Below are 25,821 nucleotides of genomic sequence, written 5' to 3'. Positions count from 1 at the left end.
TCAAACTTATAGAATTTATCAAAACATGGTATAATGAACAGGAATAAGAAGTTAGGAGAGGCCTGCGTGAATGTGATTACAATCTCAAAGTAGGATATCACAGGCACGTTTTTTTCCATAATAATGTTTGCCCCTTGTTGTTTTGCTTCCTGGCGTAGCTTTGTAAGCGAATGCTTTCAGAAGTACTCAAATCCACGGCCATTCTTCCATCTTCGGTCAGTAGCAATAACCACCCAGTACCCTAATATTTCATGATCCCGCGACTGCTGCTAGTCTGAAGTCATTAGTTTCTGATGGTCTATTTTCTAGATGCAAGGTCAACCATATAATTCCACAATAGAACCCGTGCTGTGTTTTATGTTATTAACAGGGAAAATCAAATGAACAGAAGAATTGGTGATAGAGATGTAGGTGTTAGGGTGCTAGATTAAATAGGGGCACCAATGAGTAATAATGAAAATAACAGACAACAAAGACATCTTTAAAAAGAGCCAAACATGTTCTGGTTTAGTTGTAAGCTTTAGAAATAAAGTTGCTATTTCTGCCAATGAATCATATGATGTTGATGCAGGGCAGTTTTATATTTAGATATGACTGGTCACTAATGCCGGCTCCATTATTCTTTTAATGAAAATGACAGTACAAAGTTTGATTTTACGGTACAGGATCAGGATTTACTGCAGGGAGGAACGTTGTATTGTTTGCTGCAAGTGATGCTAAAAATAATCATTTTATGGAACTAGATCAAGCTCTAAAGGAAAGGTGGGACTGAAAAACAATTGAAGAAAAACAAGGTGACTTTGTCTTCTTTTCCTCGCTCCAGATTATTCCTGGAAGATACTGGCACAGGCTTAACATAATGTAATCCTTAATAAGTAATCTTTCCCATCACCATGAAATGTTCAGTCCCTACATTGTAGCTGACTTTAAAGGGACACTATAGTCACCAGAACAACTACAGCTTATTGAATTTGTTCTGGTGAGTAGAATCATTACCTTCAGGTATTTTGCTGTAAACACTGTCTTTACAGAGAAAATGCAGTGTTTACGTTACAGCCTAGTGATAACTCCACTGGCCACTCATCAGATAGCTGTTAGAGATCCTTCCTGGGTCATGGCTGCCTAAAATGCATCCAAACATTCAGTGTCTCCTCCCTCTGCATGCAGACACTGAACTGTCCTCATAGATTCATCTCTATGAGTAGATGCTGATTTGCCAGGGCTGTGTTTGAATTGTGCTGGCTCTGCCCCTGATCTGCCTCTTTGTCAGTCTCAGCCAATCCTATGGGGAAGCATTGCGATTGGATCAGGCTACCAATTCTGCTGATGTCAGCAGGCAGTGGGCAGGTCAAAAGGAAAGAGTGACAAAGCCAGCAGCTTCAGGCTTGAATACAAGTAAGATTTACTCTATTTAGGGAGGCATGAAGGGGTCAGGGGGTCCCTATGGAGTCAGGCACCCAGAGCACTCTATAGGCACCCAGATCTCAATGAAGTGGTCTGCGTGCCATGTCCCTGTCTTTTTAACCCTGTGTGGCGAAGTTTACATTATAGAGTTTAAATGCCTCTAGTGACTGTCACATTGGCAACCACTAGAGATGCTTCCGAGGAAAATAATTAGCACATTGTGGCTTTTTTCTTTTGGCCCATGTGCACTGGCCTCCCAAATGCTTTTCTAAAGCAATACATTGTAAGTCTTTCAATATTCTGTTTGTCAATCACTTGTAAAAAAACAACAAAAAAACATTCTGTAATTGTAAAATGCTGCGGTATATGTTGGCGCTATATGAATGCTAATTATAATAATACTTATTTTGAAGTCCAGAATCTCCAGGTTTTATCTTCTGCAGTGATGTCTGCCCAGAGTGGGAAGTAGCTGGCATCGGTCGGCCAGTGGTAGCTTTCCCGGTATTTCCAATGGAAGGTTAGCATTCGCCCTACATCTATGCTCAGTAGGGAAAAAGCATTGGGGAAAGCATTGAGTTGACTGAGATCAAAGATCTTGATGATCTCAGCCACAGAGACGGGACAGCATTGCAGAAACCAGTCTTGCTAGGGAGAAAAGGTAAGGAAACAACCTTTAATGCTCCCTATAGGTGAGAACCCGGGAACCTAAACGTCTACCAGGGCACTGTACTGTTATCAATCCACATTTGTATTCCTAATGCCATAGTGTTCCTTTAACGGAGGCATTCAAGCATGTTTAGTGTCCTACTCATACTGTAGTGTCCTAGTAACTACGTAGATATCTGTGCCCCTCCCCCCCCACCATGTGAAGTAAAAACATCAGCCCTGATTTACCTTTCACCTTTCATCACACTGGTCTCCATGCTATTACTCCCCTCCCTGTCTTCATGATCTCAACCAATCCAATGCCTTACCATTGGGAAGCTAGTGTGCATGCGCGGCAATGTGCTGCACTGCGACTCTGTGAGCAACGTTTGATTACGAACAGAGTCTGACTCAGTTGTCACAGGGGAAGGGCCTCTAGTGGCGTTCTGGAAGACAGCAACTAGAGGTGTTTTTAACCCTGCATTGTAAACATTGCCTACAAAACTGCTATGTTTTATGTTGCAGGGTTAAAATGACAGGGCATAGAAATGAAGCTGTGTGAGTGCCTTCAGTGTCCCCTGAAATATCAATCTTTGTTGTCTCCTTAATGTATTTTTTTACCGCAAGTATGGTATGATTAGGCAACTTTAAAAAAGAAAACAGAACATCTTACTTCCATTTTTTGCCTCCATTTTTTGCCTACAGTTTAAAAGGAAGGACATTAGAAAAATAAATGGCTGCAAGAATAACATTGGAAATTATATTAGTATATTGTATTTGGATTATACAGATTTAACTATAGGTATGTTTCCTGGGAAAAAAGGCGAGGCAAATCACCTTTTGAAAGGGAGGCAAGCTGTAGTTGTAAATACACGTTGGTGTTCCGACACTATGGTGTTCCTTTAAAGCATACTAGGCAACTTACCATTACCTCTAGGCTAAGCCCTGGACATAAACTCAGAAACTCTAATAATAGCCTAAACTTGCACCCTGAACGCAAAGTGAAAACTGTGAATAAGTGATTAAAATAGACAGCCGGGTAGTTGTTACTTACTCACAACGCCTAGTTACTCTGTTTGTTTCTTTTGGATACACTGTATACACTATTACAGTGCTAGTTGTGTATTCTCTATCTACTACTAGAAATGAGAGTTATTTTTAGGAATATTCCATTCATGTTTAATTTTATCAGTTTTATCCACATTTTGTTGTTTTAATTGCTAACAAATAGATGAAAGATTAAACGGATACAAAATTCCTGGCACTATAGCTCCCTCTGCCTCCTACCTCCTGCGTGCCCCCCCCCCAGGTTAAATAAAGAGTTAAAAACCCTTTTCTTACATACCTAATCCCAGCGCTGATGTCCTTCTGGCTCTGTCTATGGTGGCTTTTGTAGAATCCTCCATAGATCTCAATGCTGTTCTCTCGCACATAACACCGACCCCCAACGGCGATGTCACAGTTTGGGGTCTTTGCAAATTCTGTAAAGTCCCGAGACAATGGGGATGAAGCAATCCGCGAATGCTCCCCCTTAATGGCGTTCACCTATACGAAATGGCTGCCACCCAGGGGAGGCACGGGCCGAGGCTTCCTTTGCGGTTTGTGGTTTTGACACCTTGTTACGAGGTGTGAACGTTTTAAACCAACATTATAAATGAGGTATTGGGGTGGTCCCCGTTTGGGAGGTGAATGAATTCCCTTCATGGAAAACCTCCCGAACGGAAGCAGGCATATTTATATGAAGTAGCAGGCAAACACACAACTTATAACAAGGCAATGCACAAGGCAACAGGCAGCGGTCCTGCCACACTACTTACCCTGGAAAAGTGCGAGGCCTCTCCTAGCACCATAACCACTTTAGTGGGCTTTAGTGATTATGCTGCTTGGAGTGTTCCTTTATAGACATACTAATCCTGTCACTACTAAACTGGAAAAAGAGAGGTAAAGACTTAGACCGCAAGGAAATAAAAATGGGAATAACTTGATATCTACGGCTAGCACAAAAACATAGTTGCGATTTTGTCATGTAAGGTGCACTTTAAATGAAATTTGTTGCTGTCATTTAGTTTGGAGGTTTGCAGTGAATTTACTTTGATTTAAGTACTTTTCTTGCAATCTGTATTGGCGCCAGTGAAATAATGCTGCCTTTAAACAGACCTACATCTATGTGAAACATTAGTATAATTGGATTTTACTAATGTTGTTCTTGTGCTACTGCTTTTTGCTGTCCGTTGATTCATAGTGGTGCAGCAGGAAATAATCTATTAGACAGGGTCAGCGTGTTTTTCTGATTAGTAGAAAGAGATGTGAGATGATTGGGGAACTTGATATGCAGCGTACGCTTAGAATCCCTCACCGTATTAAAGTTCAACTCATACAGCAACACTGACGGTTTAGTGCAACAAAGCATGTATTAAATCAACTGTGTCCTCTCCAGAAAATTATTCCCTCGTTAGTTTCTTTGAAAATAATTTGCTATGAAACTTTATTAAAGGGACAGGAGGTCCTTGTTCTAGTCTCTCATTTCAGAATGTTGCTTATAACTGCAATCATTGGTAAAGAATATGCCCGCCCCTTGACCTGCTGACAGCAGAGGGAGAATCCATACTTCCTCTTTTTGATTGTACATTTTCTTGTATGGTTTATACACACAGTGCAAATCTTTTCCTTCTTACTCAAGATTGCAATCAGAAGCTCTGAAATTGCCTCATTTACATACCTCCAAAGTGTCCCCATTTAAAAGGGACATTCCCTATTTTTGACACAAATCTATCGGTCCCTCTTTTCTATTGTATGCTCCTCATTTCTAGGAGCTCTGTATTGTTGGTGCATCTGAGTGTATAACAGAGCTCCACAGTAATAATACTGTGTCTTTAAATTACAATAAATGTGTTCACAAATCAGTCTGCGTAAATTAGATACATTGTCCTTGTTCTAAATTACATTTTAGTTGCATAAATTAGAAAGTCAACTAACAATTCTCAGAACATCCTGCCCCTGGCCACACTCCCATTCAAATCCTAAAATGAACTCCCACTCTAACCCTAAAATGAACGTGTCCTTTCTCCATTTGAAATGTTGAGATGTATGCTTAAAGTAATAGCAGTTGCTGCACAGTTGAGTAGAACCAGTGGATAGCTGAACGATGGAGGATCCTGAATGTTGGGTCTTTTTCTGTTTTGAGAGATAATCTGTGCTGCTCTTGCTGCATGCTTGTGGATTGGCAGGTAAGGGAAATTTAAAGGTATCTTGTTTATTTTTTTGTGCATATTTTTAATGCGTTGTCAACATCATGGATTAAAAAAAAAGGGAAGACCTCTGGCACAGTGTCCCTTTAACTCATATACTAGATAGTAGGTCACCTGCTCATACTTCTCCTTTGAGTTTTACGGTATGTATAGAAATAATACAGAGGACCGATTATTCTGAAGGACAATTAGTGGAATAAATGTATACATTTAAAAAAAACAAAAAAAACAGTAATATGTCAAGAGGTCACATTCTAAAATACGAGGGTAAGATGCAGAGAAGTACTGTGAGGAAGTATTTTTTAATGTCTTATTCCTCTTTCCCATAGACTGTCACAGCAAAGGAAGGAACTCTGTACACACAGATTCTTGAATTAATGGTATAAATATATCAGCATGCAATCTACTGTCACTCGCTTACTGGTTAAAGTGTCATTAGAAACCTCCACATCTTGCCCAGGTCTCTATCCTCATATCATACCTCCCAAGTGTCCCTATTTAGGAGAGACAGTCCCTATTTTGAGTGTATAACAGAGCTTCACAGCAAGAATATTCTCACTAATGTGTCTTTAAGCTACAATAAATGTGTTTAGAAATCAGTCTGTAAGACACATTAGAAAGTAAGACACATTGTTCTTACTAATAATAAACTAAAATTGAATTTGTTGCAAGTTACCTAAAATTTCTCGGACCAGCCCCACCTCTGGCCACACCCTCTGTTACACTCCTAAAATGAAAGTGTCCCTCTGTCCACTTGGAATGTTGGATGGAATACCATTCAGAATCACTTGTTAGAATAGGGTCACCGTCCTCACTTGTGGTCATGATTCTTACAGTAAGTGACTGCCCTATTTTGACGAGCTCGAGTTTTCTTGAGGTTTTGGGTTTCCGAACAGTTATGCCGGATGTTGCAGCAGATTTCTACCTGCGTTCTATCCGTAATATTAATTTCCCTCCGTACACTCCAACCTTTATTCAATAGAGTCTTCCAAAGGACATGTCAGCTTTTCCATTATCTTTATTTCATTAACCTTGGGGTGCAGTAATGCAGGAGATAGGGGTATTGATCTGGCTCCAGCGTCTGGCAATAATACATTTAGATTCAGACTTGTGTCGCTGTAGAAAAGAAAAAAAACAAAACCAAACACAATTTCAGAGAGCTGACTCAGTGGTTTTGTTTAAAAAGGCTGCGGCCCAGGATCATGATTGCTCGTAGGACATTGATAACTAGTCTGCACTTTGCATTTCCCATAAAGCCGAACCTGTTTGGTTTCACTATTATGGCGACAAGACCTGCGTTTTTAGCCATTTCAACTCTATCTCTGTATTCAATGGGAACCCCATGAGGGTGTTTTAACCCCTTTACTGCCAAAGAGTAGCAAAAAGGGTTAATCTATTTTTTTTTTAAGTTAGGCATTTGCATTAGGCATTTGGATTAACTCCACCAATCTCAACAGAACTCCACCCCCCCCCCCCTGCCCCCACCTCCCTCCTCCAATGCCTACATTGTCAAAGAGCCAGAAAAAAGTATTGCATAGTTTAGTTTCCTGTTATTATCTTCCTTCTTCTCTAGAAAAAGGTGTATACCCAAATCGCTTGCCAGGATATGTATTTTTATGGTTTTAAATTGGTAAGAATCCAAACATGAAGTGAATGTCGAGCGATTGAAATGTTATATCGTCCCGACAAACCCCCTCAGAGGTTCTTTGTCTGTCATATCTTTCCCATGCAAATTTAACCTTTGACGGATATTATTCTTGTCAGAATTTGATTTGGAAGCTGAGTGGATGTGTTTGTTGGCCTAGATTTCTCGTAGCTCTCTGCCATGCAAATGCCGGTGTTTAGAATTTTGTGTGATCGTTATGCTTAGCTTTTGCCTTAAAGAGACACAGAAAGGGTTTATTTACCACATTCTGAATTGAATTGTGAATTGAAATCTGAATGGCAAAATTTATACTAAAATATCCAAGTAGACTGGCAAAGTGTTTACAAATCAGCTATTTTCACCTTATTTTTGCAGCTAGGAAGGGGCGCCACCAGGAGCACTGGCCCCTCAAATGCTGCAGCTGCCTGAGTGCTCTATAGAGAGCCTCAGGCGGCTACAGCACTGCCCGGGCCGGCGCATCCATGAGGGCGGAACGGCCCAGGCGTGCAAGAAAAGAGGGATCGGCAGGAGGGAAGCGGGTGGAGGAAAGACCATTGAGGGAGGGGGGTTGGAGGAGAGACCACCATGGGGACGACGACAAGAGACCTCTATGGGAGGGGGACGAGGATAGACCACTAAGGGTGGGGGTGAGGAGAGACCACTAGGGGAAGGGGGTGAAGGAGAGACCACTAAGTATGGGGGGGGTGGGGAAGGAGGGGGAGGAGAGACTACAAGAAAAAAATATAAATAACTTAACTTGATTGATCGACAGCTTCCCAAGATAACCCTCCCAGTGGGTCCCTGACAAATAGACGTATAGAATATGGAAAAAATGGGATACAGCTGTAAACCTAAAAGAATATTAGAACCAAAATAACATAGCGTAGTATTCTATTAAACAGTATATGACACGCTAATGTAATGCACTCACAGAATATCAAAATAATAGGCGCCTGTAGGGTGCCTTCCCCGATAGCACTGGGGGGCTAAACTCAATCCTCCTCTCATTCTTCTTCTGAATATTCAGAAGTTTGGACAAAGCAGAAATCAGGCAAATGATGATAAAAACTTCATTTATTGCCAAAAAAATTGAAAAGTATAAAACATATACTAGTCCTAGGCATTTCGTTCCAGTATTGGAACTTCCTCAGGGACTTAGTAAAAATAAAATCAGAAGCTTGCAGAATGCAGTGTAACAATGATAACCGCCTGAAATTCCTCCCCCCAAAATACAAATTATATAGGCATACTATCTGACAGTCCATTGGTGGTCCGGTGGGTGTTTCTTGAATCCAGAGCTTGATTTGCCGATATTTTGTGAGTGCATTACATTAGCGTGTCATATACCGTTTAATAGGATACTACACTATGTTATTTACTAATGTGTATTCAAAGTGAATTAGAAGGAACATTCCAAGCCCTGGAGCCACCGAAGTTTCAAGACATCACATATCCATGACTTTCTATCACTACACATCGTTATTTAAATACACAAGTTCAATTCACAGCAATTTGTAAGTTACAGAATGTAGGAAGGTCGTAGGAAAAGCAGAGTTCTAACTTAGATTTAGGTCTGATGTCTTTCTATGATCTTTCTGTGGATTCAATTGTAATTTTTATTCTAATTACTATTATAAATTTCTTATATAATATTCTGCACTTACTCTATTAACCCTTTTTGCTACTGATGTTGACTTTGTCATCATCCACTTTGCTTCTAAAATGTTGTTCTCTGCATGTCCGTGTACCAGAAATATATTATAAGGGTGAATCAAATTACCCCCCTCATTATCTTAATGAGATGCTGCCTGGCACCATGTGATATCACCAGGACCACCTAGAGCAGGAGTGGATATTGGGTAACCTTCGGCACTCCATATGCTGAGGACTATATCTCCCCTGATGCTTTGCCAACCATATCGCTGTAAAAGCATTATGGTACATGTAGTTCACAACATCCAGAGTGCTGAAGCTTGCCTGCTGTAGAGGGTCAGGAGAGCCCTGTTGTCACTTTGCTTCTGAAGTGTCATTGTTTTCATCTCCACCAACCAAGTGTAATAGCGGTGGATCAAACTATCCTCATTCATTATACTAATTAAGGCATGTGGCATCACTTACATCGTATAGAAAGGCAAAAGAGTCCACTTTTGTAGAAATCACCTGCATCAACTGCAAATAACAGGGTGACTCATAACTCGCTGTCAGTTTAACCTAGAGCGACAAGGTATCTCAAATTTGAAGGTTAGAATCTGTGACATACCGTCTTCATCTGCCTCATTGTCCATTAGGGCAGTATTTTATAGAGGGGTTTGTGGGGGTCTTATCATAGAGGGTTATGAAGCACTTCATTTGAAATCAGGGACCAAAATCCCTTTTTTGGAGATGGGAGACCCCTCTTTACAAAGTTGTGTTTTACACTCCAAATTATTCCATATCCCCTAAAGACAGCTTATTGCATATAAACAGCCGTCGTATGAGGAGTCCTAAAAGTGACCTAAAAACGTAAAAACTAAAGTGCATGGATGTCTCCTGTTTTAATAAAGGCTGTAAATATTTAAAAATATTATATTTATATTATATTTGTTCATTATTAATATAGTATTGGTCTACCTGTTCATGTCATTTTGGGAGGGCATCAGGTTCAATTCAATCAGGTTTAATTCAAGTTATTGATTTTAAAAATTGATTTTATTCAGTAATTTAATTTGGAAGTATACACAGTGGGTGCGGCTTATTAATAAGCAGATTGCTTATAGAAAACTAGGTTGTGGTTTTCAAAGTGTATTGATCACCCTGCACATGGTTACAATGTACCTGTAGAGCTAATTGGATCTAATTGATTTACATGGCAATTGTTTACAAAGATATATTCCTGGTAGGAAGTTTGGAATAGGCCTTTTTCTAGGTATTTTGTTTAATTTCTGGTTAAAGTTGATCAAAGGTGACATCTCCAGATAAGGTCCATTGACAGCGGAGTGCAATGGAGAAGGTAGTCTTACTTACTTGTAGCTGTCCTTTGCGGTCACTGGCATCTTCTTCCTGGAGGTCTTCTCTTGCGCTTCATTAGCCAGCAGCCTTGTCAGTGCTGTACTCTTGGATGTGTGCTGGGCCTGCACTTCCTATAGGCGACTTAGGCAGTCACCTAGGGCGCCCCTAAGGAAAGGGGCGCCACCAGGAGCACCGGCCCCTCAAATGCTGCAGCTGCCTGAGTGCTCTATAGAGAGCCTCAGGCGGCTGCAGCACTGCCCGGGCCGGCGCATCCATGAGGGCGCAACGGCCCAGGCGTGCAAATAAGAGGGATCGGCAGAAGGGAAGCGGGTGGAGGAGAGACCATTGAGGGAGGGGGGTTGGAGGAGAGACCACCATGGGGACGACAACAAGAGACCTCTATGGGAGGGGGGTGAGGAGAGACCACTGAGGGAGGGAGGGGGGTTGAGGAGACACCACTAGGGGAGGGGTGGGGGTGAGGAGAGACCACTGAGGGAGGGAGTGGTGGGGGGAGAGACCACTAATGGAAAGGAGGAGGTGGGGAGAGACCACTAATGGAAAGGGGGGGCAGAGGAGAGATGACTAATGGAAAAGGGGGGGGGGGGCAGAGGAGAGCAGGGGCCACTAAGGGGGAGGGGAGAGAGGAGAGATCAATAGTGGAAAGGGAGGGAGAAGAGGAGAATGCACCCAAGGAGGCGGGGAAGGAGAGTAGAGACCACTGAGGGGGTGGAAAGGAGAGACCACTAAGGGACAGGAGAGGAGAGACCACTAAGGGAGAGGTCTATGGGACTCAAGGAAGAGCTTTAAAGGACAGGGGGCGGGGGAGAGCTCTAAGGGGGGGAGGGGTAGGAGAGAGCACTAAGGGATGAGGGGAAGCACCAAGGGACAGTGGGAGGGAGGTAGGAGAGAGCACCAGGAGACAGGAGGGGAGATCACTAAGGGACAGGGGAGATCACTAAGGGACAGTGGGGCAGAGGAGAGTACTAAGGGACAGGAGGGGAGAGCTCTAAGGGACAGGAGAGGATAGCACTAAGGGAAAAAAGGGGAGAGAGGCTGAGGAAGGGGGGAAAGAGAAGCACAAAGGGGCTGGTAGGACTCAGCCCCTATCCTACCCCACAGACTCTCTCTTTCACACTACACACACAATGCTTCCCCATACATACACATAAACACACAATGCATTCGTACACACACAGAAACACACCAGGCCTCCCTTACAGAACGAGAAACATACAATGCATCCATTACACACACAATGCAACCCTTACACACAAAGACAATGCATCCCTTGCAAACATACACAGAAACACACAATGCATCCCTTACAGACAGAGAAACATACAATGCATCCATTACACACACAATGCAACCCTTACACACAAAGGCAATACATCCCTTGCACACATACACAGAAACACACAATGCATCCCTTATAGACAGAGAAACATACAATGCATCCATTACACACACAATGCAACCCTTACACACAAAGACAATGCATCCCTTGCACACAAGCACAGAAACACACAATGCATCTCTTACATACATAAACACACAATGCATCCCTTACACACACGCACACACTGCTTCTCTCACACACATACAGCAACTTTTGTCAACCTCAGACTTGTCCATAGGACAATGTAGTCAATACTTTGTCTTATGGTATCCTTGAAGTCAGCATCAGTATTTCATAAAAAGTTAAATCTGAGAAGTGAAAGAGACACTTTAATTGCTTAGCTGAGCCAGGCACAGTGTCATACAATGTATCAATATGACCAACTTACCTTTAGAAACCTTAATTCTGGGTGAGATATTTAATAACTGAATCACTTACCACACCAGGGTTTTTTGTTTTTTTTTTTGTATTTATCTATTAGCATAAAATGCCATCGCTTTAAATAATCACAAGAACATTTCCCTACACAAACACACATACACAATGATTTAAAAACGGGAAGGCCCCCTCTATACATACTTAAACCACATTGTTATTCTAATAGGACCAAGTAAACACACACTTTTACAATTAATGTCTAAATGTAGCTGATGACTTCACCTCTGCATTTCCTTAAGATACATCGAGACACAAGAGTAACCACCTCTTTCACCACAAAAAGAAAAACACAAATGTCATGTCCATGTAGCATAAACTGTGCATCTAACATGTGACTTGTTTAGTACAACATATCTTTAATTTGAAAGCTGAAAAAAGCCATGTTTTTAATGCATTTTATAGAATTAAGAAAGAAAGATAATCACTTTTCGATTTCTTGTTTTTGCTGCAAGTCACCAGGTTTTACAGAATCTACAAAGATCTCAACCCAGACTGGGAACTGGCAAAGCCAATCAGCATTCTCCTGTTATTTTCAATGAAGCGGAATATATTCCATAAACCACTATGTAAATACATACAGTTAAACACATGCTTTTCGTGTGCTGGTGTATGGGTTGAAATGCTCAGTAATTCCTGCTAAGTTCAATGAGAACACGATTAAACATATGCTTATGCTGCATTTTGTTACGTAAGACGTAAGCTCTCCATGTAATTTCTAACACTATAAAATTGGGTGACTTACCCCGACGACCTCATCGAGACTATCGTTACGTTAGCTTGGTTAAGATAAAAGTGCATGTTGCCCTTGATGGTTCCTAGTGGTGCAAAGATAAATGAGGAGATTTCTTTCTTTATTCCATACATGTGAACGTATTGAAAAATTGTACTGCCGCTAACTGGAGTTAATTGGAATGGCAAGTAACACGTCTTGTTTACCTTGGGTTTATTTTATTTTTTTAAGTCTAATCAAAAAATAGATCAACTGCTTATGCAAGTAAATAAAGGAGTCGCGGTGTCTGATACCTTGAAAGTGCAAAGTGTCATTAGAGACAAGCTTGGCAGGCCTTTCATAGAACACGCAGTTCAGCATTCTAACAACTGATACCAGTGAATTTTCTATGGAAAGCCAACGGGCCAATGACTCTGAAAATACGCTATGACCCGGCTTTAGTTAGGTCATATCTGATCAGCTAAAGAGATAGTGTAGAAAGTATTATACACCTTTCTGGGGGGTATAGTGTCATAGTACAGGGCATTGTTAAACATTAGAAATGTTCTATTAATTCCCTTTTCTTCTTTGAACTGTTTTTGTTTGCCACATCACTTGACCCCGGTTGTACCAGAGTAGGGATTTTGCATTTTCTGTCCCTGATGCATGGGCAGTGAGGCCTTAGTTCACCTCTGCAATTAAGGAGGAACAGTCACTTTCTGATTGGTGACCATTGCTTTTTGAAATTGCGAAGTTCTACTCTTGTCATTAAGTTTCGGTATCTCCATGTGCATGCTACATACCCCCCCGTGCAGAGAATTAAGGAATACGAGATCATGCCAGAACAGCCTTGTATTCAATACAAATATTAATTTAATTGACATGTAATTATAACTAAAAACTCACACAAAACTAACCGCTAGCTTCTTCTTTTTTTTTTTATTCTTTCTTTTTATTGTGCTTTTGGTAACATAACATATAAGCTCTTTGGTGCCCCAATAGCATTCCTCGAGCACATTTTCAAGCATAACAGTTGGAACATTAGGATTATCAGCACATTTTTTTTCAAACGTGAGATCAGTATTGATTAGGTCATGGTATTGGTAAATGTAGGTCGCAATATCCAACGTTGTGGATACAAGAGGTTAATATACATGACTGACCTAGGTTAGTAACATGCACAATTCTTTGCTAATGTATCGTCTTATGAGGGAAATGCTCATTAGTGTATGCGTGGTAGGTCGGCTAAACTGTGTGTCTAGGCATAGAATCTAAGGGTACTAATCTGTGTGCGGGATTATAGACACATATGCTTTGATTATCAGGCTCAAACGTGATAGTGTACTAGGCTTATGTTCTAAACCTGCTAGTGCGCAAGCTTATAAAGTAATAGAGCAGTCAAGTCGTACATAAGCTCAATAATGCTCAAACCTAGGCAACAAAGGTTTAGACCGAAAATGACACATCAGAGTGATAAGTGAACCGCTAGCTTATTCTATTGGAATTTGCTATTTAAAGCTGTCAGTTCCTCTTTCTGTTAAGAGATTAGAAGATTGTGATGTTGATTATTAATCTTGCAATTAAGTAGAATATAATCAGTAATCTTGAAAGTGTTTTCTTATCTCCCTTTCCCTGGTCCAATGTATTAAAGGTAAATACAGGTAATGTTCCATAAATTGGTAGTAAATATTTAATTGTGCAAACTATTGAGAACATTCACAGTGTCCTGTGGTAGTCTGTTCTATTTCCCTGCCTAATTTGTATTGATTAATCAGTCTGAGTGCGTATACTAACTACTTTAGCAGGTCTATAATAAATATTCCCATCTATCTCAAGATTCATAGCCTTACTTGACATGTGTCTTATTTGGGGGCTTATTGAAAAAGGGTTCTGATGCAGAATTCTAAAATTGAAACAGTCAGCATCAACATTCTATTGCTTTCTATGGTAATTGCTCTTTTTTTAGCACCTTAAACACAGAAAATAGGCTTTGAATAATAACCATATTACATTGGTCCATTCAGTTTATTTTATTTTATTTTATTTTATTATTTGACAAGAAATTGCTATTTTTGGGCAAAAATGATATGTACAACTCGGCTATTTTAACAGCTCTGCTGACCTGGCGTAAAAGTATAATTTTCTCGTTTTGTTAAGGTCATATAGTAAATTGGGAATTGTTTGGAGTTCACCAAATATTGAACCAAAATATATTTCAATTTATAATATTTTCAAACTCTGTTGTTTTTCCAGCCCAGTTATTAAGGCCTTAAAATTGAAATTCGCTGGTCAATTTGTGATACTTCCTGAAGACACTATTTAGCAAGAATCTTAAACCCCCAACTTTTTTTTTTCTCTTCTGGAGACAAAATATAGAATATCTGATCCTTCCGTGGGTAGAAGCAAACCTAGATCTCATTGGGATACAGTTGTATTCTCTTCTAAGCTTTCCTTCCAAGATTTATTTAAAATACAAAGTCTTGATAGCTCAATTAAATGCTCGGATTTGTTACTATAGGAGATTTGTTAGGTAGGCAGGTTCTGAGCAGGGAATAAAATGTGTTTAATGTTTCAGATTCTGAAACAGACACAGTGTGTTATTCTCGTGATCACTGGCACTAAAAATTAGACATGATGCACTGTTCTTATTCCTGCGAGCCAGCCTGTTAGCGATGAAATGGCCACCCGACTAATCACACGCTGAGAGAGGGCAAAGCGAGAAATAGCTCGTTATATCAGTTACTGAGTCATTGGAAACCGCTGTGTGTTAGAGCGCAGAAAGTCAGCATGTATCCATAAAGAATTCTCTCCATTTCACAAAGGGCATTTTAGGACATAAACTATGGCTCTCCATATTTAAAGGTTAATCAAAATCGGTCCATTTAGCATCTAAGCACAATAACCCGTTATGGACCAGTGACGTGCCAGACATGCTATTGATCTAACAACAGTCACTCACTAAGCAGAGAACTGTAGATGAATGGCAATGAAATTAGAAGTATTAAACCAAAATGCTGAACTGAAAATAATGGAACTATTTTGGTGTAAAATTTGCAATTGCCATGCCCTTATTCCACAGTACAGTGTTTAGTAAATAGCTTCACTTAAATTCTTTGTCATCGGTTGCTACTGTTGGTTACCCATGGTTTGTTCCTCATTAGATTGCTATCTATTAAATCATCATCGTGTTAATGGTTTAATCTGTTAATAGATTTGTATTTTCTCCACGCTAGAGAGATAACGAGGTATGAGTCGTCGAATTGGAAGAGGCTATTTCCTAAACCTGGCATGCAATTATAGTTAGCCGAGTGGCAAATCCATTCATTCACTTTTTTTTTTAATTTCTGTATTGGTTTACATTAACTCACTCAAACCGTTGATGAGGTACGTTCCAGTCCAGTTAGAGTGACTCATAAAATCGGGTTAATAGGGTGATCATTGGCCCTTATTATGAATGCCTAGGGGAAGTCACATACTCCAATCTTGTAACTAGCGTGACCGTATATTTTGGCAGGTGAGTAACATAGGAAAATACTGTAACACTGGGGTTGTTTGTCAATGTCTCCTGACAAAGTTATAAATACACAAGTACACAACAGATGGCTAATTATGCCCCTTTTCTTTTATTTGCAAATACCAGACAAATAATGTAGGGTGACCAGATAGGCGCAGTACCCCCAAACTATATAGTACCCCTTAAACTAACCCAAATCTAACCTTAGCCTAACTTCTCTCTAACTCTTAACTTTCCCGCTCCTCCGTCCTAACGATGTTAGTTTAAATTGTCGACATTGTCAGCTGTAGCGCAATGCCCCCGCATGTTAAGAAGGCAGTAACAATATTACGTTACTATAAGCAACGTTTTAAATGCGTAAGGAAATATATTCATTGAACAAAGTAAAACAAAACACTTAAATCAGAGAATCTCCTGTTAAACGTTACAGATAAACGGTTTGTTGTTAGATCCTGACTGCTCATGTGGACTTCATACTTAGAAACTGTCATTTAGATGAATATTGTTGCTCTTTCACAAAATAACTCTGTCAAGATCCACTGGTAAAGGAGATAGATTGTGCAATAAATGCTAATGACAGTTACTGTTTATGGGGATGTATTTGCATCCCAGCTCCCCGTACCTCCTATGTTAGCCCTTAATTCACTACTTTAATTACAAGGAAGGGAGTTGAGCAGCACTCTCGTACAGATCTCAATGATGTGGAATAATCAAATTTATACTTAAAAATCTTCAAGATATGATTTTTTTTTTTTAATCAATTTTGTATATCAAGTTGGATCCATATTTATTCCATAATAGTTATACAGGCTAGACACTTCCTCTCAGATTAGGTTAATGTTTTATGTTAGTTAGTCCTATCTCTTCCTCTATGGCAAGCATTACTCCCAGCATGCAGCTCTCCTTCCCCGCCATAGAGTCTGCCCATTTTTCTGATTTAATCCATGTATGCTAGCTGTACTGCAACTGTTGCAAAAGACTTTTACAGTTGCTGTCATCAGAGATTTTCGATGCACAATCAGATCATTTCTTAGAAACTACCTGTTTGTAACCATTTTTAATTTTACTTAGTTTTCTTTTTCCATTAAACAAAAAATTAGAAGATTTCGATCTGACATTTGCTTTCTTGGGTTTAGTGGACTCACAGTGAATCATCATCAAGATCAAATAACTTTTCTCTCTTTCTTATTGGGTGCTGGGCCGCAATTCACAGATTCTAATGGAATGTTGACATCATATGCTGACGTAGCCGTTAAACTCTGGGTTTTTGTAGATCAGATCAAATAGAGAAACGTAGGTATAAGTATCTGATCTGGAAAAATCTTCCAACCCTACCATAGTTACAACGTGGCTATGTTTGCCTCATTCTTGCCATTCGGATTTAATCCTTAAAAAATTCAGTAAGGTAACACAGTAAATAATGCGAAAATTGTAATGCACTTCCACTATGGCACCGTCCACACTAAAATAGTGGTAAATATGGCCAAAATACTAAAGGTCAGCCAAATTAAAAATATAATAACAACATTCCGTTGGGACTATTGCTTTTAATTATATAAAAAAAGATAATTTTAATGACTGTCAACCTAATTGGAAGTGCTATAATTGAGTGCTTAAAATGTTGCTAGCATAATGATTTCATAGCAGGTAGGCTGAAAATCTTTTAATAAATATATTTTGGAAACTACTGAACCATTTGGAAAAACTGTAAAGGTAACATTTTATGCTTTATTGATTAATAGTAAGTGTAATTTATTTAGAGCTTGGCTGTTTACCGCAGAGGGAACATTGGTCCCCCAAGGATGTAAACAGCACAGCTATGCTTCCATTGGCAGTGCATGTGAGGTGAGAAATATGGTTTTATATACGTTGTTATATAGATTTTATATTTTTGCAGTCTTTATAGCAACGGATGCTGCAGATTTGTACAAATATGGATTTTCTTTCCATATCTGTGGCGCTGATAAAAGAAACCACATGCAGACATACTTAGGATACCTGCGGACATACCCTACCCATAATCACAAACATCTGTTAAATAGTCTGGGTACTTGGAGATGGAGATAGAAGAATGTGTAAATAATAGTCAGATTTTCAGTTCTTGTGACTGGTCAGTGAACCCAGGACCGATTCCCTAGAACAAATGTGCATTCTTGAACACCAGTTTGTAAAGTACGTTTTGGGACTACTTTACAAACTGGTGTTGAAACTAGTGGATCTCATAAAATTTGAAAACTTGTGCTCATTTGTCATCAAAAAAATCAGTAGGGTTTACAGTTAATTTAGAACTGTTTATTAGCACGGCTTGTGAAATTCCTAGCGTAAATGGTAACTGTAACCGTAACACTGACATTTCAATTAAAAAAAATATATACTTGTGAGGTCTGGGACATGCCTGCATTTAACCCGAGCTCTCAGACCGCAGGTTGATGTATACCATGGAGGGGATTTAAAACAGTGGTGAATTGTGCCACCCTTTCCTCCATCCTGTGTTTTAATGTGTGGAATGAATTATATACCAAATAGCAGGATAGCCATTACCCTTTCATTCACTCTATGTGATTTGGAGTGAAGGCTACTATCTCTTCCTCCACCCTATATGTGTTTGTGTTAATAATAATAATTATAATAATTATGCTGGTATAGGGTTCTACAAAGACTCTTGTTCAATGATATGTGGAGCAAGTGTTGTCTTATCACCTCATCTCAGTACCAATGGGGCCAAGGAAACCACAAAAATTTGCACCCAGCCCCTTGTCCTGTTTTGGACTAGATGAACCCCATGTACACTGAACCCATGTCTCTGGTCCAAAGTAAGTTGAAGTCCTTAAAGGGTCACTAATGTAGTGGTTATGTTGCCTATAGCCTGTCCCTACAGGCTTTTTAATGTAAACACTGTCTTTTCAGATAAAATACATTTACTTTGTTGCCTAGTGACACCTCTAGGTGCAGTCACTCAGACGGCCACTAGAGGTGTTTCCTAGTCCAATGCTTCACATTGTTCAGCACCTACATCCAGCGTCTCTACGCTCTGTATGGAGACACTGAACGCTCCCCATAGAGATGCATTGATTCAGTGCATCTCTATGAAGAGATGCTGATTGGCACAATGCAGCGTTTTGCCATGCAATAGCCTCCCAATGCTTTCCTGGGGAATCTTTGAATTGGCTGAGATCATCACGATTGATGATCTCAGCCATGGAGGCGGGGCCAGTTGTGGTGAGACCAGCGCTGTAATGGAGACAAGGTGACGGAAATGTAGGTGCTGCACAATGTGAAACATTGGACTAGGAAGCACCTCTAGTGGCCATCTGAGTGACTGCACCTACAGGTATTACTAGGCAGCAATGCAAATTTATTTTTCTAAGGAAAGGCAGTGTTTACATTAAAAGGCCTGAAGGGGCTGGCTATAGAGAAGAGAACAACTACATTAAGCTATAGTGGTTCTGGTGACTATAGTGTCCCGTTAAGGACTTCTAGTTACTGGGAGGTTAACTTGGACCAGAGATATGGGAACAGGTTACCAGGGGCTCCTCTAGTCCAAAACCGGGTAAGGGCTGGGTGCTAATTTTTGGGGATACCCTATGTTTATAGACACCTGCTCCATTTATCATTAAACAAGAGTGCTTGTAGAACCCTAAATTAGGGTTATTATTATTATTAATTGCCTAAGTACGTAGTGATTGGGGTTGGTGCGCAAGTAACTTTTTCCTTTGGTTTTTGTTGTATATACTGGGGCTGATGTGTACTATAGTCTTTGCTGCTGCCCATGAGTAGTGGGAGTTTGAGTTTGTATGTATGTAATAAGTAGTGTTTCCATATACGAGGATTCTCATTGAGATGGAGTATCTACGTTATCTGTGTTGGAAGCTGGGATGGGCTGGCACGCACAATAAGACCCTACAATGAATACACTGTTTGAGCGCTTGTCTGTTGTCAGTGTTCTCATATTGTTTTTACTTATTTCCTTGTTTTCTAACTGGAAGAGGATGCTGGTAATTATCACATTCTAAGCATAAAACATCATTTGCGTGCACTGTGCCAGTAATTATCTTGCTCTCATGGTGTCCCTCCGGCTCTGCTCGTCTTTATCACTTTAACCGACTTTCACTTCTGCTGTCCATCTTCTAAGTTTGTGCGTGGTTCCTCTTTTCTCTCGTCGGATTGCCTGAATGTCTCCGCGGCCTTCCGTTATGTTTCCTCTGCTTTTCACTTCATGCTAAACCCATGCTGAGTATCCTTCCCTATTCTCTGTAATCCTAACTTCCTTTCATCAGTAAGCTATGTAGTTAATGTATGTTTAGGTATAAAATAAACTGCCAACGATTACTTAAGCTTTAAATATTGGTACTGCTTTGTAATCAGGTCCCAACCACAGCAAAGGCCTGTATCTCTATTACTAGGTGGGCGGAGCTAATGAAACCATTCTTTAAATAAAAGGCATGGACAGTGATACAATTGTTTACATAGAATAATGAAATATATATATATATATAGCTTACTATAATGAAAGCAAAATTGCTGATAGAGGATGCTCTGTATTTATTGAATGGTTCATTCACTAACCTTAATAGTGAATTTTAAAAAAAACATTGAGGCTAAAATAGCTGTGGTTATAATACGTTGATGAATTTGGGAACTGAGCTGTTTTTACCCAATTTTTGCAGTTTAGTTTTCAGTTCATTACAATTTTAAACAAACTCACGTATAATTGCCCGTTGGATTATTTCATAAGCGTTTTTTCTTTTCTTTTTTTTTTTTTTTTTTTTTTTTATTAGAACTTCAGAAATTATATCAAACGTTCGAATATCTTTTTTGAACTCGGTCATAAACTATGGATACATTTGGTGCAACATTTACCAAGCACATGATTTCAGCAAGATTTGTCTTTTCTGTATCTGACTTGGAGATTTTAGTGTTCATTTTTTTACCTACGCATGTCAGGGAAAATGCCTGACATAATATAAAATGTAAAACTGCAAAATGAACAAAACTATGCAAGGATCCCCAGGACAACTTTTAAACCAATGGAGACATGCGCGGTCTCCCGTATTCCCTGAACCCTTATGTTGCATGGAGTGGAATAGATGAATGACTAGCTAAGCTCCCAGACTCCACATGTAAAGTGTGGTATACTTTTTATTCCCCACACTATGTAGCAATATTTGGGTCAATTTAATGAGGCAGGTAAGCCTATAATTTGCCCACCCTAAACTGTTCTAAGATACGTCACCCAATTGCGTAGCGTGGGTTGCCACCACCCAGGTCAAGGCAAGTATTGCACCTCCTAACCCACCGTTAGCACTCCCAAAGTCCCTTAACGGGCACTGAGTTAACCACGCTACTCCTTCTCTATTCACCTCGTCTCCATGATATTGTGTTGCGTAGTTTTTCCAATCCAACTCACACCTGAAGTAATGTGTGTAGTCTATATTGTAACGCGTATAGTCTATGCACATTACTTTAGGTGTGAGGTGGATTTGAAAAATTACACAACACAATATCATGGAGAGAAGGCGAATAATTAAAAAGGAGCGATACCAGTGGTAGCTTTTAACTGGAATTCATGCTATTAATAGGCATTATGTAATTCACAGATAAGGATTACATGAGAACAGTATGCCTGTAATTAGGAAGAAAAATACTGTAAATTGTTACATGTTTAAAAAAAGTGTAGAATGTTCGAACACTGGAATATTTTCAGTGCGAGGACATGCTACTTTTTATTTATTATTACTACTATCTACTATGACATTTTGCACCCCTAAGAATTTTGTGTCTTGGGCAACCGCCCCTGTAGCCCTGCCCACTCTACACCACTGATGCCACCACCCCTGGCTAATAAGATTTCTAATTTCAATAGTTACATGTCAATATATGTGGGTGTTATAAGTGTCTTCCATATACCTGCCTTGTGACATAAAATTGTTTTTTTTGATCTAACAAGACCAACCAATGTCCTCCTAGCTGCTTCCAATGTAAATACTCATCCTTCAAAATTATCAAAAAATAAATAAATAAAAACTGGCCCTTGACATGCTACTTAATGTGAGGGAGAAGGTTTTTTTTTTTGGCTTAGTTAAATATATAGCCCTCCTGTGGTGTGAGATTTTTAACGAGCCCTGAGCCCCTCCTAATAATAGATTATTTGTTAAACTGGGTTCTTGGGGTTTCTTGCTGTTTCAGAAGAAGACCAACAACAACACATTGTTTATTGAGTGTTTAAATAGGAAGATTACCCCCTTCCCGTCGCACCAATATTTCAGGTATGGGAATTTGAGTTGCATTGTAGCGTCTTCTGGTTAATATAGAGTTGTTGCTTGAAATAAATGTACTCCAATAAGTGTTAAGACTGCATGCTCAACTATTCGAATTTATTCATATTTTTCTCACAACGTAAGGGAAGAAAGAACAAGAGGATAGTTCTGACCATATAGATTTTTTTGTCTGTCCTCTTTCACACATTTAGTGGGGTAAATGCAATTTAAAAATAAATTAAATTATTTGCCAGGAAACGAAAGTGTGATAGCCAACATTTAGTGCGCTATTGGAATTTGTCATCACTTCTAAAGTGTCAGTATCTCTTTAAGATTTATTGTGTAAGGAATCTAACCTTTATTTCCACACCTCCACTAAGAAATGTAACCAGGATAAATTCCATAAAAGTGGTCTATTCCACCAGCCCTTCCTTGTTATCTAGCATCTTGATTTTAGGATTCCTGTTCACCTCTGAGAGTGCTTCAAGTTTTACCCAGCAATAACAAATGTGATAATTGATTGAGCACTTCAACGTTTAGATGGGGAAGGGTTGGGAGCCCACTCATGCCTAGAGGGTAATCCTACAGCCAAATGGGGAGGAGGGAGATTGGGGTGTGGATCACAATGGCAAAGTTTAAAAATTAGTTTCTGTGAAGATTTTGAAAACATTTTTTTATCTCCATACAAACAAATATCGAATAGAACAATTCAATGAAAAAGTACAAAATATCTGAAAAACCTCCAGGAATTTGGGTAAAAATAAAATGCAATTGCCAATTAAGAGATTAACTATTTATCTATGTGTTGTTACAATGCCCCTTGGTGTCTTCAATTGTAGCATTTTTTTTCTATGTTAATGGATTGCATTTTGGTGGACTTTAAATAGAAACCCAAATCTCCTTGGTGTGAATAATACAGATAATTTCTCCTAAAGTACTGTTCAAACCAGGAAGATCTAATCTCCTCCTTTTCACAAAGCAGTTACATAAGTCATTTGGAAGAGCACAGAGGCTCAATCTCTCCTTTATTAAAACCAGCCTGCTATTGCATGCTTGTACAAACACTTTTATATGCAATGAGTCTGGGGATTAGACGCCTTCTCTTCACTTGCTTGGGTTTCCTTTTTTTTCTTGAAGGTCACAAAGGGGGGAGATACTCGGGGGATAAAGCTTCTAAAGTCTAATTTGCAGTTAAATGCCCATTACCCCTTGAGTCAGAATGCGTGAAAAACAAAAACAAAACACCATCCCTCTGCCTCGTTCTCCAAGACAACTGCTAAGACAGGTTTATACTTTGACCAAGATTTGAAGTAAATCCCCTTCGACGCCTGTGTCAACAAGACAAAACCCAGAAAACAAGAACAGACAAACAGAAAACTCTTAAAATATCACACAGCTGTCTGGAAAACAATATTGTGTGTGTTATATGTTTTCCTTCCACAAGTGGTACCCGCCTAGAACAACACAGTGCATGGGTGGGTATTTTTAACTCTGGAATGATAGATATTGGTGGTGAGAATGGAAATCTGAAAGGTTATCTAAACATTTAAAAATAGTATGATAAGGCTGGGACGCACAATGGATTTGACTTATATGGTGCTTTTTTTAACGTATTTTTTTTACAAGTTTATTTTACTTTCACACAACTAGTATATATTAAGGTGGAACTCGTACTTCTTGTTCTTCATTGCCTGTAGGTAGTGGTAAGTAGAAAAATTTTATCGCCATTGGATATCTCCATTTGATAGCAGTTAAACCCACCACTGCAAAATGTAGGTTACTCCTGTTTTGTTTTGTTTTTTATTTTGCAATCTTTAACCAGACTCTGTCTGTCTACATTAAATGTTATAAGTATTGCTTTATAAAACGTCACAGACGTATTCGTGCTTGGACGAGAGATACTGAACAGCTTGTGACAGGTAAATAGTTTGCAAAATGAAAGCGTACCAAAGTCAAACTGAGGGGGCCACCAAAAATTGTAAATCCCAGCAATCTAGTGAAATAGAGACACACATACTACAGTTACACAGACACACCGCATACAAACAAACCAATCATTGCGTTGGAGTTCCATGATACTAATGCATGCCATAGAATACTGTGGGGCCTGTTTACCATTATTGAATAAATCCATTTGATGCAGTGCGGGGCTTTTCAGACTGCAATATCTTGACATTGTTCACAGTTTTTAACAATGTCTGAATCTTGCAGAACATGCTCTGAATTTCACCCTGGCGGAAGCTGCTGGATGGCGCTAACCTGGACCTGGATGGTTAAAATTCTAAAAAGCGCTAGCAGCCAACAGGCAAATTGTTTAACCCCTTAAGGACCAAACTTCTGGAATAAAAGGGAATCATGACGTGTCAGACATGTCATGTGTCCTTAAGGGGTTAAAAAAAAAAAACTCTCTTTGGTGCGAGGGCTACACTAAAATATAGACAACAAAAACCATGGGGGTCAGTGTGATCCCCATAATAGTATAAGGTTGGTGCAATATCTACTGAGCAAAGAGCAACCAGGAACTTCTCACTATTATTAAATCTAGCGATACGTGTCACTGGCCGTCTCTATTATCCCATCCACCGCGTCCCACATCACAGGACGCCAATGTTCACAGAGTCAATCACAGAGCTCCCAGCCATAGAACTCAGTGATGTGCTATTTACATATGAGTGGATCACAGAGCTCCCAGCCATAAAACTCACAGTGATATGCTCTGTATTTGAGTTTATCACAGATCTCCCAGCAATAAAACTCAGTGATGTGCTCTGTGTTTGCGTTTATCACAGAGCTCCTAGCCATATAACTTATTTGATGTGTATATGAGTAAATCACAGAGCTCCAAACATTAAGACTCACAGTGATGTGCTGTGTATTTGAGTTGATCACAGAGCTCCCAGCCATAAAACTCAGTGATGTGCTCTGTATTTGAGTTGATCACAGAGCTCCCAGCCATAAAACTCGGTGATGTGCTCTATATTTGAGTTGATCACAGAGCTCCTAGCCATATAACTGATCTGATGTGTATATGAGTAAATCACAGAGCTCCAAACATTAAGACTCACAGTGATGCGCTATTTACGCATGAGTGGATCACAGAGCTTCCAGCAATTAAACTCAGAAATGTGCAGAGTGAACGAATGTATGACAGAGCTCTACATTAGTAAAATCACAATAATGTGCAGTTATTATTATTGGCATCTATATAGGCCAACTTACTCCACATCATTTTATTGAAGTCTATTACAAAGTACCATGACGGTGAAACTCACAGTAACATGTATGAGTGTAATGCAGAGCTCCACAGTAATAAAACCCACAATAATGGTGACTGAGTAATATGTGAGGAAGGTGGCTGTGAGTGATGTGGTTGTTCTCTGGTGGTCCAGCAGAAGTTACTGATGTAGACTAGTGGGGATTATTGATCCCTGGTGGTCTGATAGCAAAATCTTTAATCTGCACTTCCAGTAATATTGTAATAATTGAAATCAAATATATTTTAAACGACAAATTATGGCTTTACAAGTGGGGCACATGAGTGGGCCAGGCGGCATGCGGGGAGGGAGTCACCCCT

The 25,821-nt window shown here is 39.6% G+C and overlaps 1 long non-coding RNA gene across 1 annotated transcript in view; it reads left to right on the top strand.

Annotated features, from left to right (window-relative positions):
• LOC134607720 (uncharacterized) overlaps positions 1–25,821 on the top strand; it is an 82,667-nt gene that overhangs the window by 37,147 nt on the left and 19,699 nt on the right. The gene's annotated exons all lie outside the window — the stretch shown is intronic.

This window comes from Pelobates fuscus, chromosome 4 (assembly GCF_036172605.1).
Source record: "Pelobates fuscus isolate aPelFus1 chromosome 4, aPelFus1.pri, whole genome shotgun sequence".
NCBI lineage: Eukaryota > Metazoa > Chordata > Amphibia > Anura > Pelobatidae > Pelobates > Pelobates fuscus.
The sequence above is the reverse complement of the archived record's forward strand: the minus strand, read 5'-3'. Positions and strand labels throughout refer to the sequence as shown.